Raw genomic sequence first — 6,528 nt, forward strand, 5'->3', positions numbered from 1 at the left:
CCCCCCCGGGCAGAAAACAGAACTGCAGCTGCCACCTCCCTGATCTGTTGTTGCTGGCACTAGCACTCAGTGGGGCATAGGACTCTGGAGCAGGGCGGTGGGAGGGGCATGTGTGTCAGACAGCTGAATGAACTCTCCCCATGCCTGGCTCTGCAGCAGCTGGTTGGGGATAGGGGAGCAGGTGAAGTGTTTCCTCAGGTGCCTAAGACAAAAAGTCCAGGGTCCCTTTAAGGAGCTGAGTGTGTGTGTGTGCCCACGTGCACACAATGCTGGCACAGGCATTGTTCTCTGGCTGCACGCAGCCAGCTCTGCTGCTGCTGCTTCTGCTGCTGTGGTGGCTACTACTGTTTTTGTCAAACTTGTCTTTGTTATTCAGAGCTCTCCATCTGACATGGTGGCATGACGCACAAAATGCAGAGCCAGGATCTTTGCCATATTTGGATGGGGACAGGGACACTCACATATGCATGCAAGCATGTGAGCACATACATGTGCACACACATACACAGCCTCCTCCTCCCACACAGAGACCACCCCCCCATCCTCTAGTGTTTAAGTTTTTGCCTCTAGCAGCTCAGGACTCATGCCCTCTCCCTCCCACCCCCACTTCTGCAAAGTCCCCTCAGTGCAAGGAGGAGCGGGTCGCCGACATTCTGCCTCTTGACTCCAAGTATTATAGGGTTCACTGGCTCCTGGCTATGAACTCCTGATGAGTTGGGGGAGAAGCGGGGGAGGTGGCAGGAAGAGATGCACTCCCACTGCACACACGGGCAGCCTCACTGTGGCTGGCTTGTCTGCTCCATGTGTGTTTGCATGGGATGGGGCTGGCCAAGAGCAAAAAGCAGGGCAATCCATGGACACCACTTCAGAGGCCAGGAAAGCACTGGCCAGGGGCATGTGAAAGAAGCCCTTAGGCAGGGGAAGAGTTCAGTGTGGGGAAATGGGAAAAATCCCCAAGAGCCTGACCTGCAGCCCAACTCATCTGAGGCTCCCATTAACCAAAAACTTTGGAGGGGAGAAAGGCAAGTTGAAAGGCAGAGGGATGAGCATGTTTAGCCACAGGGACTGGGACAGCCAGATGTGCCCCCACCTGACAGAGCCCACGGAATCCATGCCACCCTGAGTGGGGGTGAGCATGCCTCCCTCCACTGGCTCCCTCAGCTGACAGCTGTCCAACAGGTGACATGGTAATGGGGGGTGGTGTATGCCAGGCAGCCAATCGGGAGTGACCATCACTCGGCAGTCTCTAGCACTCTGGGAGCTGCTGGTCTGGCCAGAGGAGGTAGCCTTTGTGCCCCCACCCCATGAAAAAGCAGACTTGTGTTCTGTTCACTCTCAAACTAACATAGTCTGCTGAGAGAAATCCATGTAAATTAGTGTGAATGTGCCTTGGGCTTTTTGAATGAATGTACCTAGCCTAAGCGCCTTCCCTTAAGACCTAGAAGGATGATTGTTCAAAAAGGTTTGGGGGGCATATCCCACAATGATGGATAGACCAGGTTGGGGTTCAGATATGTCAGTGTCACCTACAGATTAGACTGAAACCTTTTTATGACTGGATTAGCCACAGATGTCTCTCCAGAAATGTCTTAACAAAGTCTCATTGACATTACCCTAGGATGAGAACAGAGGCAGACAGTGTAACAGAATCGGCAGCTGAAGGACCAGAGAATATAAAGAAAGCATTTCTGAAAGAGGTAGCTCCTTGGCTAGAATAGGTCATTGAATGTACTATTGGGTGGGCCAATAAGTTTAGAACTTTATTTAGCTCCTCTTTACACTTAACCTGAAGTGAGAACATGGAAGTTTTCACAAACCCACAGTATTTGCAGTTGTCTGCTTTATGTCATGTATGTTGCTTGAATTTGTTTTATTGATCTGGCATGTATCATCTTTGTGTATGGGTAGCATCAAGCTGTATTTAGCCTTATCATTCTTATGTTTGTTGGCACTAGATTTATGATGCAGATACTTTGTTTTGGGCGGACCCAAACCCTCAGACCAACTGTGACTTCTCCATTCGATAATAGGTGAATGTTATTGATACACAGCGATAGCAGATAAGAATAATGCAAACAATTCTATATCTACCAGTCCTAGAGATGCACAGAATCAAGGTATGTCTGGCCAGTATGTGTTTCATCTTGAGGTTCTCTCTTGAATGTCAGATGTCAGCAGCCTGGATGTCGGGTTGAGTCCCTCCCCTCTACCCCCCTGCCCTCCCTGCAGTGCCACAGTGAGGTGGGTGAGATGGGCTGATGGTGTATCTTCTGTCTGTGTTGGCCTCAGGTTCCCCTTTTGGGCACCCTTTGCTGCTCTGAAATCCCTCCTTTTGTATTATTTTTCTCCTCTGATGACTCTTCATCTCTGGCCATTGTCGCTTGGTTTCCCTGTGGTTCTCATACTGTCCACATTCTGTCCTGTCAGAATATGCCTTTGATTTGGAAAACCCATAATCTGCACATATCCTAATTTGGGCTTTTACTGATCTCCTCCTAATTTGGTCTGTTCCTCAAAGCCAGAAATCCTAGAGCCCTACAGTTGAGCACTGTGTCCTGGCACCAATGCTGCAGAGTCCCTTTTCTGTGTTATGGAACAGTGTGGCACATGTCTTCAATTTCCCAGCTGGTGTGTCTGTTTGCTGCTGGCCTGTGTCAGACATAGTGGACCTTGAAGGAAACTGTCACAAACAGGCTTTTAGAAATCAAGTAACCCTTGCCATTCCCCCTGGACCATTGTTCTCATACAATATCTACTTTACCTACAAGCCACAAGTAGGAAAATGTAAAACTAAACCTCTAAATATCATTCCCAAAAGTAAACCTCTAAATATAAATATTTTTTAGCCAAAAATGTTTATCTGTATTGTGGAATTTGAAATAAATGTATTTCTTCTATGTTATAAGAGGGCCAAGATTGCATACCATGATACTGATTTTTAGGTATGACCCCTTAAACATTTGAGTTTTGTATTTGGGAGAAGATCAAAGTCTAAATGACTGAGAAAAATAATCACTGGGACTTAGCATACAACATGGGTATTTTTAATGGCCAGTCAACCAGGCCCTTTCAGATGTGGTCTGAGGCACATGAGCCAAGGCCTTCCAGAAAAAAAATGAATTTGCATTTTCAAAGAAGAGATCCATAAGAATAACCCCTGAGAACTGTACAGTCATGGAAGGACATTTCTCACAGGGGGGAAATTTAGTAAGAGGCTGTATCTTGAGGATATTGGATTAATAATTTTTTTTTTTTGGAAAAGATGTAAATATTCTCCTGGTCATAATTAGATCAAAAAGGACTTCTGGTCTAGTTAGCACATACACCCTTAGGGGACAAAAAGATGTATGCATAGTATAGGTTTCCCAAGTATCCAGAAGATAACGTATGTAAATGGTCAGGTAAAAAACCATACTCAAGACTTGCCATGTGCGCAAGTGTTTGTATAAAATTTACCTGCTGTAAGATGCACTGGTCTTGAGCCAGTGGGCTAAGTGTTCTGGCACATAGAAGAAGCTGCAGGAAGCCCTGACAGAAAGGTCAGAGGCTGCAGTTACTTTCTGACCTCCTAAGCTGAGAAGGAGCTGCCTTCTTAGAGCTTAGGTATAAGATGCAGGAATGAGGTAAAATCATCATTCTGATGTTTACTTTTGTTTGTTTGTTCTTATAGCTCTATTTAAACACATGGCTATTGATTTTTCCTCTTTGCCCTTTTTTTTATAATAAATATCTTTGTCATCTTGTATAAATTATTATCAACAGATAACTGCAATTCCAGTGCATTTGACTACACAGGAAGGCCTCTTCTTTGGAAGGGAGGATCTAAAATTTCTGAGTTCGTGACCAGACAAGGGTGTGATGCTTTTAATGGGCAAAATCCCTTCTGCTAAGAACTGACAAAACTTTAATGAGGCAGGTAAACTTGAGGCAGGATAAGTCAGGGAGGTGAGCTTTGGTGCATTTTATTCTGTTCTCAGTGGTGAAACAGCACACAGCAGAGGGGTTTTGGGGTAACTAGCACCCCTAAATGTCTAAAAACACTTGGGGAGTGTGTCTTGAAAGCATAGCTAATGAAATCCAGGGGCAGGGTGTGTCACAGAGAGGGAAAGGGCACCTGAGATAGCACAGGCAACCTGAAGTTGTTAATGGTAGCAGACAAGACCAGATTCTGGCAAGAGCCAGAGGAGAGAGTGTTTTTCTTCCAATCTGATGAGATTGAGGGATGAGAAAGTAGTTCCTGGTTGGTGAGGCGATGGCTGGCTTTTTACCTATCCCACAACCTTTAATCAGCAGCCCCTGTCAGAACAACATGGATTATGAGGCTCATCACCCAACAATAGAGCTGTGTGGGGCATGTGGAAGAGTGGGTGAGTAGCAGGAGCATTCACAAGAGTTGAAATCTCTAGCCTGAGAGCTTTCGGACAATGTTCAGGCAGTAAGATATTGGCAAATCGCTTACAGCATGGGTGTGGGTTGGAGTGTGTAAGTCTGGGTAGCAGACTGTCTTGCCTAGTGGTAAGGCCACTAGAGAGGAGTAGGAGCTGGAGGCAGAGTCCAAATCACAGGTGAAGTAAGGCATCAGGGAGCAAGTTACTAGATCAAGGGGGAAATCCAGTGGCAGAATCCAAAATGCAGACTGATTCAACGTTTAGGAGTCAGAGGCCAGGTTACCAAAGTCAAAGAGAATTTTCACAGCCAGGCTCCAGAAGCAGAGCTGAGTAGTGTCAAAAGTCAGAAAACCAAGAGCACAGGATCTAGGAAGGTTATCCCCAGCATACCTTCAAAAAGAACTGTTGGTTGGCCTGCTGCTACAGATCTAAATAGAGAGGCTGCTCTCCCCAGCAACCAATCAGAAGGCTCATATAATGGCCTGCTGGTTCATTAGCTGGGGTAGGTCTACAAGTCAGAACCCCTAGGCACATGTGGACAACTTGGCTATTAGCCTGACAGGGCCTTCTTGCAGGGGGCAGAGTGACTGCAGGAGCCAGCAGTCTATGGGTCTCCCCAGAAAAAGGCATATTAAAGGTCAAATACCCTGAACCAACTCAAGAGAGGGAAAAGGCACAGAGATGAAGGGCCCTTATGAGACGTGTCAATGCCTGAAGAGGCATACGATTTGGAAAGCAATCTCTATAAGTAGCAGTTTCATTCTTCTTTCCGTGAGGTTGGTCTGCATGGTTTTGGTTAGGTCTTATAGATGACTCTGAGGGAGGGAAGAGGAGGAGAGAAGTAAACTTACCCAAATACCATTGAGGTAAGGGAAACTGAGGTAAGGGGAACTATGAACAGCTGTAAGTAGAACAGCTCATGAATAGTGACACTTCAGCAACACTGCTGATTGAGAAAGTGTTAGAGCTGGTGTGTGTGTTGTGCTCCCAAGCCCTGGAACAGGATGGAACACCATGAATCCTTTCTGACCTGTGTCACTAAAGACTTGGAGTTGTGGCTTGGTTAAGACCAGCTTTCCAGTTTGTGAGCTACCTGAATATATTTTTACTAGCATGAACTCAAATGAGGAGAGGGAATAATATCTTAATCAGTGCCAGAGAGTATCCTCAAATTAAAGATAGGATATAAGTCTCAGGCCTGAAATTTGAATCGAATATATTCTATCTTGTTTTCTGCTACTGAAGTGCTGGCCACTGGAGATGGGAGGGCTATGGGTGTAATCCCATAGGAACTGTTCTGTCCTGGTGTCCAGGTATTCCTTCCAGAGGGAAGACAGATGATTCCGAAGTAAAAACCAGACAGTGGTTCACAGTGGTGATTGCCAATGATTAAAATCCTTCAGAGCATGAGGTGAGTGGAAACTGAATACTTGTACAGGGAATTAGCCAAGGTTCCATTTCTGTACGGCTATATCCCTAGAGTCCCCTTGGCTCTGGCCTAATTTTTCCACTTTGCAAAACAACCAATTCCTTGACTGTCCTGATGTATATCTGAGGTGTGGAAACATTTTCTTAACTCCTACTGAAGGCTGAGATGAGGCAGTACAGAATTTTATACTGTAATGTGGGGTGTCATGACTACTGGAGTTTCAGTTTCTATAAGGGCTAATAAGATAAAGAAGGAAAAAAGTAAACAGGACTTTGGAATTAGAAGATCTGTAACGGTGGGTACCTTGAGAGAGATCTAACACCTTGATTCCGTTCAAGTATAAATTATTATTAATAATGCAGGATGGCACCTTTGGAAAATTTGAATGGAGGTGCAAATTGTAAGTGATTTGTAAGTTTGATTTGTACGTTTAGGTATTCACATACTTTTGATTGATAATAGTAATCTTTTTGTGGACCCTTAGACATAGTCTGTGATCTCCCAGGGGTCCATGGACCCAGATTGAAAACCACTGCTCTAGAAGTTCACTGCTAGGTCTTAATACTTAGGTAAATCCTAAAGTGGCATAGGATGTATGCATGCTACAAAAACAGAAGGGAACAGGTTATTAAAGCTAAGATTTAGATCAGTGGGATGACAGGTACACATAAGCAATAAGGAATGGAGTGAACTTGGGGGCATGTAGTTGTG

Source organism: Gavialis gangeticus, unplaced genomic scaffold (genome assembly GCF_001723915.1).
Source record: "Gavialis gangeticus isolate Ggan-Ray unplaced genomic scaffold, GavGan_comp1, whole genome shotgun sequence".
Taxonomy (NCBI): domain Eukaryota; kingdom Metazoa; phylum Chordata; order Crocodylia; family Gavialidae; genus Gavialis; species Gavialis gangeticus.